The sequence below is a fragment of the Babylonia areolata genome, chromosome 18 (assembly GCF_041734735.1).
Source record: "Babylonia areolata isolate BAREFJ2019XMU chromosome 18, ASM4173473v1, whole genome shotgun sequence".
Taxonomy (NCBI): Eukaryota; Metazoa; Mollusca; class Gastropoda; order Neogastropoda; family Buccinidae; genus Babylonia; species Babylonia areolata.
Window position 1 is genome coordinate 53,939,425 of NC_134893.1, and position 12,500 is coordinate 53,951,924.

Consider the following 12,500-nt stretch of genomic DNA (forward strand, 5'->3'; position numbering starts at 1 on the left):
AGCTGTGATTTTGTGGGATTATTTTTGTTCTTTTACTTTATTCAGCACTTCTGCAGAGCCACAAGGAGATGGGTGGGAAGGGGTGGGGAGGGGTGGGCAATGTGTCGTGACTACGTTGCCAGCTGCTGCCCAGTAACATTGGATCTGAACTGTTGTTAATTGCAAACCCCCCGAGAGAGCATTCCTGTTGTTTCAGACTCAGTATATGTAATTCCGATTTCGTTATCAGTACGTTAAAGTGCAACATTTGATAAACAATAACATCAGAATTAAGAGAAAAGCTTAATAGTTTCAATTTCTTTAAATTATATCATTTTTCGTTTGATGGTTTAGTTCCATGAAATTAAACAAAAACCCACTTGAAAGACACAGCGTCAGCAAAGTGACTCCACATAGCACGATTGAAGAGGGAAGGGGTCAGTCAGCAACGGAGTACAGCAATGAACACAAGTGGGATCAATCGGCAACAGTCTGTCGCCTGTTTCTTCACTCCAACGCCAAAGGGCCGTGAGAAAGACAGTGGTTAGTTCCGGTCTGTAAGGGAGGTCAGTGGGGCGGGTGATACGGGCAGGGGGCAGGGTAGAGACGGCAGGCTGTCAGGTCAGTGGAGCCAGACAAATGGACTGTTCACGTGAACCTCGCTCATCACCACATCTTACAAAGGACACAACCTGACCGGAGATGTGAGGGATTTACTGAAGGATGCTTTGGGGCCCCGTTCCACAGCCCAGCGCCATATCTCCTGCTGTATCCAACTGGAAGCGCATCCGGGCTTCCAACAGATGGGCTCTCTGTGTTCCTCTCCCTCCCCCCCCCCCCCCCACCCCCACCCCAAGCCCCTCTTTTCTGTCTGTTCTCTCTTTGTTTGCCAGGCACAGCGCCAGCTGGCTTCCATGCAGACTGTACGCACCACTGCTCGCTAGGTTGTGTGCATTCCGTTGCAGTGACTTGCACTGCCGCTCACCATCTGTGTCATTCTATCACTGCAGTTAGTGGCTAAGTCCTGCTAGCTGTCTCTGTCTGTCCGTGTGTCTGTCTGTCCCCCTCTCACTGTACTTGTCTGTCTGTCCCCCCCCCTCTCTCTCTCTCTCTGAGATTGTCCCTGTCTGTCTGTCTCTGTCTCCATCTCTGTCCACCTCTCTCTCTCTTCCTGACAGCTGGCCTTCGTTGTTTATTCCGTTTTTTTATGAGACCAGACTCCATTTCGTTGTTTTATTAGTGAAACTGGTTTCATATTTCTTTTTTTTATTTCGTCATCACCCCTATTTTAATTGTGTTTCCAACATTTTTATGCTCTATTTCATGCAGTTATTAATTTTCTTTTGTTTAGCTGAAAATACGTCTGACTAATAGATCACAGTAGCATAGCAAGGACAATAGTAGCCACTGTCTTTGCGGTTTGATTTGAGTAAAATAATTGTCTGTCTCTCTGTCTGTAGCTTTCTCTACACCTCTCTCTCACTCTATCCCGTTCTCTCTGTCTCTCTCTCTCTCTCTCTCTCCCCCTCTCTCTCTTTCTCTTGTCTCTATATCTCTATCTCCCTGTCTGTCCCTTTCTTTCTCTCTGTCTCTCCCCCTCTCCTTTCCCATATTTCTATCTCTCTCTACCTCCGTCTCTCTCTCTCTCTCTCTCTCTCTCTCTCTCGCTCTCTCACACACACACACACACACACACACACACACACACACACACACACACACACACATACACACCCCAGCCCCCTCCCAACTATCCAGCCTCTGTTTCTCATTTAGTAAATGACCTGTCTGTCCGTCTGTCTGTCTTTCTCTGTCGTGGGTATTACCATGGTATCACACCCTCCAACCACCTGTTTGCGTTATTAGTGGTTTGGGTATGGCATTACTTAGTGATCGTTCCTTCTCCTTCCTAATCATGTAAGTGTGTACCTGGCTGCAAGGTAGACATGACTCCACGAGACAGAATAACCTGCATAATTATCAAAGAGCAGTTTTGTTAACGTCCTACATTTCAGTCTATTTTATGTATAATGTTTAACCAGTTTTCTGGTGGTAAAAGTCATCTTTACGTAATTACATACTGGAATTGACGGGCGCAATAGCCGAGTGGTTAAAGCGTTGGACTTTCGATCTGAGGGTCCCGGGTTCGAATCACGGTGACGGCGCCTGGTGGGTAAAGGGTGGAGATTTTTACGATCTCCCAGGTCAACATATGTGCAGACCTGCTAGTGCCTGAACCCCCTTCGTGTGTATATGCAAGCAGAAGATCAAATACGCACGTTAAAGATCCTGTAATCCATGTCAGCGTTCGGTGGGTTATGGAAACAAGAACATACCCAGCATGCACACCCCCGAAAACGGAGTATGGCTGCCTACATGGCGGGGTAAAAACGGTCATACACGTAAAAGCCCACTCGTGCACATACGAGTGAACGCAGAAGAAGAAGAAGAAGAAACATACTGGAATTGACTCAAGCGTATTCATGCGTTGTATAAGCAATGTGTCAGGGGATTTCTCGGGGGTTGTCATTCAACCTCAACGACAGAACGTCAACAGTATTCGCTGAATTCATACATGCTGAGGTGATTTATGCCGAGTCCTTACAGTCTTACTGTTTCCCAGTCCTTAAGATGCATGCTACTGTGGTGTGATGTTTTTTGTTGTTTTGTTTCTTTGTTTGTTTTCTTCTGCATGGTGAAACTTTATTCCATTAATGCCTGTTCGTTCTAGATCAGTTTGTTTGATTATGTATCTTAAATTGTTACACATTATCAGTGACATACACACACACTGATTATATATATATATATATATATATATATATATATATATATATATATATATATATGTATATATATATATATATATATATATGTGTGTGTGTGTGTGTGTGTGTGTGTGTGTGTGTGTGTGTGTGTGTGTGTGTATGTGTGTGTGTGTGTGTGTGTGTGTGTGTGTGCGTGCGTGCGTGCGTGCGTGCGTGCGTGTGTGTGTGTGTGTGTGTGTGTGTGTGTGTGTGTGCGCGCGCATAGCGTCAGGAACAGCGTATGTTTATATTTTCACCATAGTCATTGTTTCCATCCAAATACGAGCATTCTTCAGCTGTATCAAGATGGTTCAACTAAAGCGCATTGCACTCAGTGTTGCTGAGGTATTAGTTTTGTTATGTGTTTCTTTCTTTATTCAAATGTTGGCTTAGTCAGTTACATGGTTAGTCACTACAACTCAAAACTGCATTTTCATGCACTTAAAAAAAACCCAACTACATATGGATAATGTTGAAACACACTGAAATAGTAAATTCCGTAAAGGGCAAAGTAGAGAAATGACAAAATGCTTTCAACACAATCCTCTGAAAGCTGCCATGTAATTGTAAATTGTACTCAGTCTCCGTCCCCATCCCTGCGGTGAATGTGGCAGTTTTACCAAGTCCTCTTTACACTCACACTCCCCACTAGCACTGTGTGAGAGAATGAGGTCATGCAGACTACTTTATGTTGTGACAATACGTACTGGTTTAGTTTGCCTTAGTATATAAAACTTTACACTGATCTAAGGTGGTTCTCAAGGCCTGATCAATGTGTTGTGTTTACGTGAATGTTAGGCATCTGCTTCACAACATATAATGTATAGTGTATATGGTTCAGTCTGAACGCTTTGCAACCACCGCCTTGAAATTGAAACTGTGACAAATCTGATATCAGCGTCATACCTCAGTTTTAGCCCCCGGGCCTACGAGATGAATAAACGTCTTCTTTAAGGCAGATTGTCAGCAAACTGGTGATCTCATTGCATGGAGAAAGAAGGGATCAGACAACAACAGAGTACAGCAATGAATACAAGTGGCATCAATCGGCAACAGTCTGTCGCCTGTTTCTTCACTCCAACGCCAAAGGGCCGTGAGAAAGACAGTGGTTAGTTCCGGTCTGTAAGGGAGGTCAGTGGAGCGGGTGATACGGGCAGGGGGCAGGGTAGAGACGGCAGGCTGTCAGGTCAGTGGAGCCAGACAAATGGACTGTTCACGTGAACCTTGCTCACCATTTGACTTTACAAAGGACATGGTCTGACCAGAAACGTAAGAAACTTTCTGTGACTTGCTCTGGGCCACACTCCACATCCCAGTGCCTAAGCTGTCTGTGTGTGTTTTATTTTGTGTCTCCCCACCCCACCCCCGTGTGTGTGTGTGTGTGTGTGTGTGTGTGTGTGTGTGTGTGTGTGTGTGTGTGTGTGTGTGTGTGTGTTACAATGTTCTTATTCATTCAGCATCCTCTTGTTCTATTAGCATACATAATATTATGTGTTTACTACTTTGGTCATCTGCTACTTATTTGGTTTTTTTTAGTTAGATGGTTTATTGGTTAATTAGCAATGATAACCCGAAGCTGCATTTCCATAGACTAACGTTAGATTTACCACTGTACAAAGCAGGAACTTAGTTTTTTTCCCCCCTGAAAGTCATAGTATTGATAGCCAAATACTAACATATTATTGCAGTACGATATCTCCTGATAAAATGGAAGCAGTGCTTTTAATGCTGCTCCGAAAGCGTCCATCAAAATGTTATGAGTTGCTCCATTTCCCCGTCCTGTGGGAGCATGACGCTTTGTGTGTCACCTCCACAAAAAAAGCCCACAAACCATGCTGTTTGATGGCACTGGCTAGTCAGTGATGTTCCAGTCCAACAGTGATGGAACAGATAGACTGCAGGGCATGCCCGGGTGTCTGACACTTTTCGCTTTGTTCTGGATTCGCGTGGGACAGATCCACTGTGAATTCCACCTGTGACAGGTGTGAATTATGTATGTTTATACATCGTGAGTATACATTTCCTGAGTGTGGTGCGTCAAAACAAAGTATTTGCTCTATCTAGAACCGGAAAGTATTATTTTGTTTTAATTATTGGATATTTGGTTTGCCATCCCCCACGGCCCCCGCCCCCTCGCCTCCCAACCCATAATCACTCGCCCGATTTTGAATACGTTTTGAAGATGAACGTCCAAACCAAAATCGGGTTCTATTGAGAGTCTACGTTAAAAAAAAAAAAAAAAAAAGCAACAACAATAACAATTTGTAATTCCCTTGGCTTAGGACATCTTCAACACAAACAGATAAGATTTCGCATACTTATTTGCCTCACTAGTATCACCTAGCCAGTCAATTGCATCTCGACCATTGACGTCAACCGTAAATGGATAGTCTTTAATCTGAGTCTCATCTGTGTGTGTGTGTGTGTGTGTGTGTGTGTGTGTGTGTGTGTGTGTGTGTGTGTGTGTGTGTGTGTGTGTGTGTGTGTGTGTGTGTGTGTGTGTGTGTGTGTGTGTGTGTGTGTGTGTGTGTGTGTGTGTGTGTGTGTGCGCGCGCGTACGTATGTGTGTGTGTGTGTCTGTGTGTGTCTGCGTGTTTCTGTGTCTGTGTATGCGTGAGTGTGCTGTCACCAATTAGTCTGATGTTTGTTGATTTTTCTTCCAAATCAGCAGTCTTTTTTTTTTCCTTTTTAAAATAGAAAAAAAACCAACTTTTCTCAACCTGTTCACCAGCATGAGTATTTCTTCCCAGTGCCGATATGATGAGGAAAAGTAGTGGAAAAGCATTCCCGTTGTATTCAACATGATGCATGAAGTGATGTAATTCAAACAAACTGGTGATCTCACAGCATGACAAAGGAGGGGGTCAGACAGCAAGAGAGTACAGCAATGAACACAAGTGGCATCAATCGGCAACAGTCTGTCGCCTGTTTCTTCACTCCAACGCCAAAGGGCCGTGAGAAAGACAGTGGTTAGTTCCGGTCTGTAAGGGAGGTCAATGGGGCGGGTGATACGGGCAGGGGGCAGGGTAGAACTCAGAACTCAGAACTCAGAACTCAGAACTCATTTAATTGTCGTAAAACCATCATAGGAATTATGGACACTATAAACTAAACACAACAAGCAAACAAAAAGTAAAAGCAATAAGTTGTGAGCACATGCAGGATATTCCATAAGACATAGCTATGGACTGCGAACTTTAAAGCATTCATATATGTATTTTGCCAGTTCTGGTTGGAAATAATTTTGTGGCAACAGAGAACTCGGCCTTTGGATTATTGTGTTGCCAGTGCCATCTGGCCAATGATTCGAAGACTGGGAATTGACTGTCACAAGTAGGCGAGACCTCAAGTTAGAGTACACACTACACTTGTCCAGAAAATGCAGTTCATCCTCCATAACTCCACATGATTTACATAGCCGGTCTTTCCTAGTTACGTTGTAGTGACGTCCACGCTCAATTTCAAGTTCATGTGCACTTATTCGCAATCGACATAGTGCTCCTCTGTGTTTAGTATTTTTGCAGCTGATCAGGTAAGGTTGTAATGTATAAGTATTTGCAATTTTGCAATAAAAGGAGAGCCTTGAAATGGTCTCGTTCTTTCTGCTGTTCCAATATTGAACATATTTATCCTGTAGTTTATTCAAGACTGAATATTTTAGTCGCTTAATGCTGAGTGTGCCTTGGTTCTCCCACACGTGGGAGAATCCAATTGAAACCAGTATCTTTTTGATAAAATTAAGCCAAGGAACTTTTTCCAATGAATCCATCGATAACATATCATCATATGCTTGCCTCAAATAGCTATCTTCTTTTGATTCTATGATGTGTACCCAAAATGAGATGACCTGACACAGGTAGAGACGGCAGGCTGTCAGGTCAGTGGAGCCAGACAAATGGACTGTTCACGTGAACCTCGCTCATCACCACATCTTACAAAGGACACAACCTGACCGGAAATGTGAGGGATTTACTGAAGGATGCTTTGGGGCCCCGTTTCCCACAGCCCAGCGCTTTATCTGCCGCTCTTTCCAACTTGAAACACATCGCGGCTTCCAACAGATCCTCTTCCCTCCCTCTTTCATCCAGCTTTCTCTGTCTCTGTCTCTCTCTCTCTTTCTGCCTGGCAATGATCCCTTTGGTCTTCCCGATGACTGTGTGTAGGACGTTGCTCTAAATGCCATGTAACAAGGACTGCTCGTTGTCTCCACCTCTGTCTGTCTTTCCCTCTACATCCTTGCCTCTATGTTTGTTGATTTAAAGTCCTTGTGTTTTTACAATCTCTCTCTTTGCATATGGAATATAATTATTCTCTGCATCTTGTATAATTCATATATTAACGCCCTCTCACCCCAGAAGGCTGGATGTAAATAAAAAGAACAACAACACCTGTCCCACTACGCTCATGAAAATTAATACTGTTTGTTCCGTTTAGTTTCAGTCTGGCACTGCGCCCATTGGACATATATCTTGCAGGTCTAGTAGCAATGAAGAACCATGTTGCGAGCAGTGTTTGGTAGAAGCTGAAACAGTGCTGGGCTGTAGAGGATGTAGAAGAGAGTGACAATGAGCTCTACGTAACCACACAGTACTTCTAAATGCCCAGAACCCCCTTTTTTCTGATTTTTTGGTCGTTCATGCTTTTGGTTTTGTTTTCAGTTTGTATATATATATATATATATATATATATATATATATATATATATATATATATATATATATATATATATATATATATATATTATCCTTTGCTTGTTTGTTTTTGGAAAAGGTCCGTATTCCATTGCGTTCTGTTGTTGCTTGTTAGTTGTTTTTTTTAATTTGTTTTCTTCATTGCCTTGTTTGACATTTATGATCCAGATGGCTGTACGTAATATGATACCACGGGTTTCTTTTCGGCTGTTGCCAAGGTATTCCCAAGATTAAAATCTTCAATATTGCCTTGGTTCCAAGCGGTCGTGATTCCGTTTTCTGTTGCAGGTGCAACAATACAACAGGAGATAATTAATCTTTCTCCTTTCCTCGTCTAAAGTGAACGATGCCCCTTTGCCATTTCCATATTCGCGCGTTTCATTATTCATAGATTTCTGTTCTCTGTTCACAAGGAAGGTAGAGGCAGGACACCTGCGCACACATGCATGCCCGCACACACATGCGCGCGCGCTCGCACACACACACACACACACACACACACACACACACACACACACACACACACACACACACACACACACACAAAAGCACACACATACAGATAGAGAGAGAGAGGTAAATTCCAAAGGTTACACGGACACAAAATCTGTTCACCTTCCCACTACAGGTGTGTATCATGTAGGCTTTGTTGTCAACATAGTCCTTATGAATCGCTGTAATTTCGGTCCTTTTATATATTTTGATCATTATTTGATCACATGCCTGGCCTACACTTCACACAACAGAAAGCTTGCATGCCTTCTTAAAAGCTTGTCACATGAAAGACCCCGAACCCACCCACCCCCACCCCCCACCCCTGCCCCCAAGCTCCCCACCCACCACCACCACCCCTTATTCCATCTTAAAACACTCAGTGGATTGAAACTCAATAGCTCCTCTTTTATTTATCCCCTTCCCCCTCTCTCTATCGTCCTCTCTTTTTGACATTTAATCATTTGCTATTTCGCTTATTTATGACTCCTGTCGTCCATCGCTTTACTTCATCAGGTTTGCTGGTTTCATGTTCCTCCGTTTCAATTTGTCTTTTGATGCTCTTTTATTCTGGCAATTTTCAATTTCTGTTTCTTCCTGCGTTTCCGTGTTTCACAGTTATTTTCTAGAGATTTTTTTTTTCCCCCTGGTCTTATTAACAAGAATATTTTCCATTCCCTTTAACATTATTTGAAATAGAGTGCTGTGGAACTGCACAGAGAAAAAGAATTTGATGGGAGTACAAACCATCGTTTGTCTCTTTTGGGGTTAAAACAAGTCGACTCCTCTCTCTCTCTCTCTCTCTCTCTCTCTCTCTCTCTCTCTCTCTCTCTCTCTCTCTCTCTCTCTCTCTCTCTCTCTCTCTCTCTCTCTCTCTTTATATTACTCTATCTTTTCCACATTCTGTTCTCTCTCTCCCTCTTCCTTCTTCAGTCCCCTTCCACAACAACCCCGCCCGCCGCCCCCTATACCGCCCTCTTTTCAATTGAATAATCCTACTCTGCCAGAAAAGATCATTTCTAAGTAAAAATTAAAAAAAAAACAATAATGATCATGATGATCGAAATGATAATAATCATCATAATAATCATAATCATAATAATAATAATAATAATAATAATAATAATAATCATCATCATCATCATCATAATCATAATCATAATAATAATCATAATCATAATAATCATAATCATCATAATCATAATCATAATAATCATAATCATAATAATGTCATTTCTTTTCAGTCTAATATCATCATCTTAGAAGAACAGACCACAAATAAATAAACTCTCTCTCTCTCTCTCTCTCTCTCTCTCTCTCTCTCTCTCTCTCTCTCTCTCTCTCTCTCTCACACACACACACACACACACACACACACACACACTCACACACACACACACACACACACACACACACACACACACACACACACACACACACACACACACACACACACACACACACACACACACACACACACATGCCTGCCTTACTCGGTCTACGGTTACTGGCACTGCCATCATGGTATCAGACCCAGCCTATCCTTTTTACTTGGTGTTGGTAGAACGCGGCTGTCTGTGTTTCCGTTACTAATTAGTTTTTTTTCCCCTCCCTACCCGTCTCATCCCCTTTCTGGTAATACTGGTTAGTGTTCGTGACTGCAGGGTAACCACACCTTCTACCAGACTGATTATATGTATGCTACACAGCATTGCCATTAACGTTGTAACAACAGAGATATGTCGAACGACCGTAATACTGTACGCGTTATGTCAAGACAACATCATCACGAAACAACGCAAATATATAGCACATGGACAACGATTTTCGTTCCCCGTGCGCGTCACACAGACACACACCCATACACACACGCACGCACACACACACACACACACACACACACTCTCTCTCTCTCTCTCTCTCTCTCTCTCTCTCTCTCTCTCTCTCTGTGTCTATCCGTTTGTCTGTCTGTCTGTCTCGCTCTCTGAATGACTGTGTACAAAGTTGGATGGTCGAGCTTTCTTTATTTTCCTTTTAAATCTTAACAATATGTTGTGTTTTATGATTTTGTTGTTGTTGTTTTGTTGTTTGTCGTTGATATTTTTTTTTAACTCTTAGCAGAGTGTGTCAATTTCTCTGTAAACCGCCGTTATTCTTTTGTTCATACATTGTCCCTCTTGCCAAAAGGATAGTATTGTCAATGGCAATAAAACAATGTCCGTGTCAGTGTCCGTCTCTCTCTCTCTCTCTCTCTCTCTCTCTCTCTCTCTCTCTCTTTCTTTCCCCCTCTCTCTCCCCACCCCCTCTCTCTCTCCCTCTCTCTCTCTCTCTTCCCCCAAAGTGCAGCCTCTGTGTGTGAGTCTGTGGTGGAAGCTCATCAAACCATAACGTTCCATTTAAAATCAGAATTGTTTACGGAGCATTTTGGTTTGAAACGTAGATTTAACGAAGGAAGTATAAACTAGAAAACTGTTAAAAGTACAGCTTAAAAAAAACAAAACCAACCACTCGAGGGAGGAGCGCATTTTGAGTGAAATGATCCTTTTCATTCGCAGACATGAGAACTACAATAAAACCAATCATGCAACCAATTTTAGCGTGCACAGAACACTATCTCGCTAGATACAGTTGTAGCCTACCAGTAATTATATCATGACAGTGAACTGCTATTCCATATGTAACGTCTTCATCTTCATCATCATAATCATCATCACCATCATCATCATCATCTTCTCATGATGTATTGACCTAGTGTATTTGCCATGGTTAGTGGTGACTATCCAAAATATCGTCAGACCCTGATTTTCGTCAGTGAAGGGTGTGTCATCATTCTTTATTTGAACGTCTTTCTCTTGGGACTGCAACACCTATTTGTTCAGCAAAATCCGTGATATCATCGACATGTTCACATAAAAGAAATAGAACATACCGTTAAAGCTGCTGCTGTCGTACTAACCTCATTTCACCAAAGGTTTAGCAGTCGAGGGGTTAACCACAATATGCAGCATAGCGATACCCCCACCCCCCCACCCCCCAGCCCCCACAACCCCTCACTCCCCTTCCCCAATCAATCACAGCAGCGGTGTTTGTGTTGTTTCGCTACACTGACCTGAAAGCGGTCATCAAACTGTTATGAGCCCACCGCTGCTCCATATACCCCTCCGCCTCCAGTCCCTCCCAGTCCGCCCTCTCCCCTCCCTTCCCCTTCCCCAACAGCTCAATCGCTGTCTTCTCCCCAGAGAGCAGGGAGGACATTGTGCCTTCAGTGAACGTGCACACAGCGCGCCGTGTGATGGCACCTGATAGTGACGGAGCTGAGTGAGTGCGTGGGGTTACTGGGTCTCCATCCCACCCTGTTCCATTTCTGTTTGGCTCTTCTGGAGCCATTTGCATTGCTCGGACACGGAAGAGCCTAGTATGGTCGTGACCCGCTACTAACTGTGTGTAGTATGGAACTGACCAATGGCGTAGTTCGGTCAACGTAGGCGATTTAGTCACGTGTAACTGTCAAAAAGTTAGAACCAAGCATTGCAACTGGCTCCTGGAACGCTCAGTCATGTCCCAGTTTCTGCTTTAAATTCAGCTTTCGACACAAGTGGCTTGACATGGTATATTATATAAGCTCATCAAGTCCCTAAATGGAATGTTCTAATTCAATGTGATTTTTTTTTTTTTCCGTTCAGATCCTGCGTTCATTGGCAGATTCATGCTTATGCTAATCTCAAAATCAAACATGGTTATAAGTAGTTTTGGATAGCGGAGACAGTGTGAACATGAATATAATAATGTTTGATAAACCGCTTGACCGCTGCTGATGAGCATGTTTGATAGTGAAGGGCTGTCATCACAAAGAGATGAGACTTGAGCTTACAGCTGGGGATTAGTCACAACCGTTCTACATTTGGGCATCTTCCTCTTGTTATGGGCTACGTTACATTTGACCGGCAAAACCAAAACCAACCACACTTTGAAAAGTAACCCCCCCCCCCCCCGCCCCCCGGCCCCCACCAAAAAAAAAAAAAAAAAAAAAAAAAAGTAACAGCACTTCCAACGCATACCACACTGACCTCATTTCACCAAGGATCAACACCAGTCCAGGGTGATGAACTGACAAGCCTGAACAGAACAGAATAGTTTCACCACCACCGTCCCTCCCTCCCTTCACACTCCTCACCCGGCTCTTTTAGTCTGCCCCTCCTTTGTTTCTGGCACGTAGAGCATGGGGTGCAGTCCTCACTCACTCAGGTCAGGGTGGGAATGCCCTCTGTCCACTGCCGCCTTCCGTGCCTCGCTGCCCACCAGGCTAATTGGAGGCCCGTGTTGCCCAGCCACCAAGCAGCAAAACTGACCTCTCTGAACTTTTTGGCATTTTTGTTATCCCGGTGTTGGTCACTCAGTTCAGCTTGGGTAGCGGTACGCAGGGAGGAGTTTGGGGGACGGGGATGGGGGCGTGGGGTGGTGGAGGGGGGGATAGAGCCGTCAGGACATCTGTCAGCACCCCCTGCCCTCTGGCTGGACAGCAGCAAGTGTT

At 43.6% G+C, this 12,500-nt stretch overlaps 1 pseudogene across 1 annotated transcript in view; it reads left to right on the forward strand.

Annotated features, from left to right (window-relative positions):
* LOC143292066 (allatostatin-A receptor pseudogene) overlaps positions 1-12,500 on the forward strand; it is a 38,955-nt pseudogene that overhangs the window by 24,028 nt on the left and 2,427 nt on the right. The window lies entirely within an intron of this gene.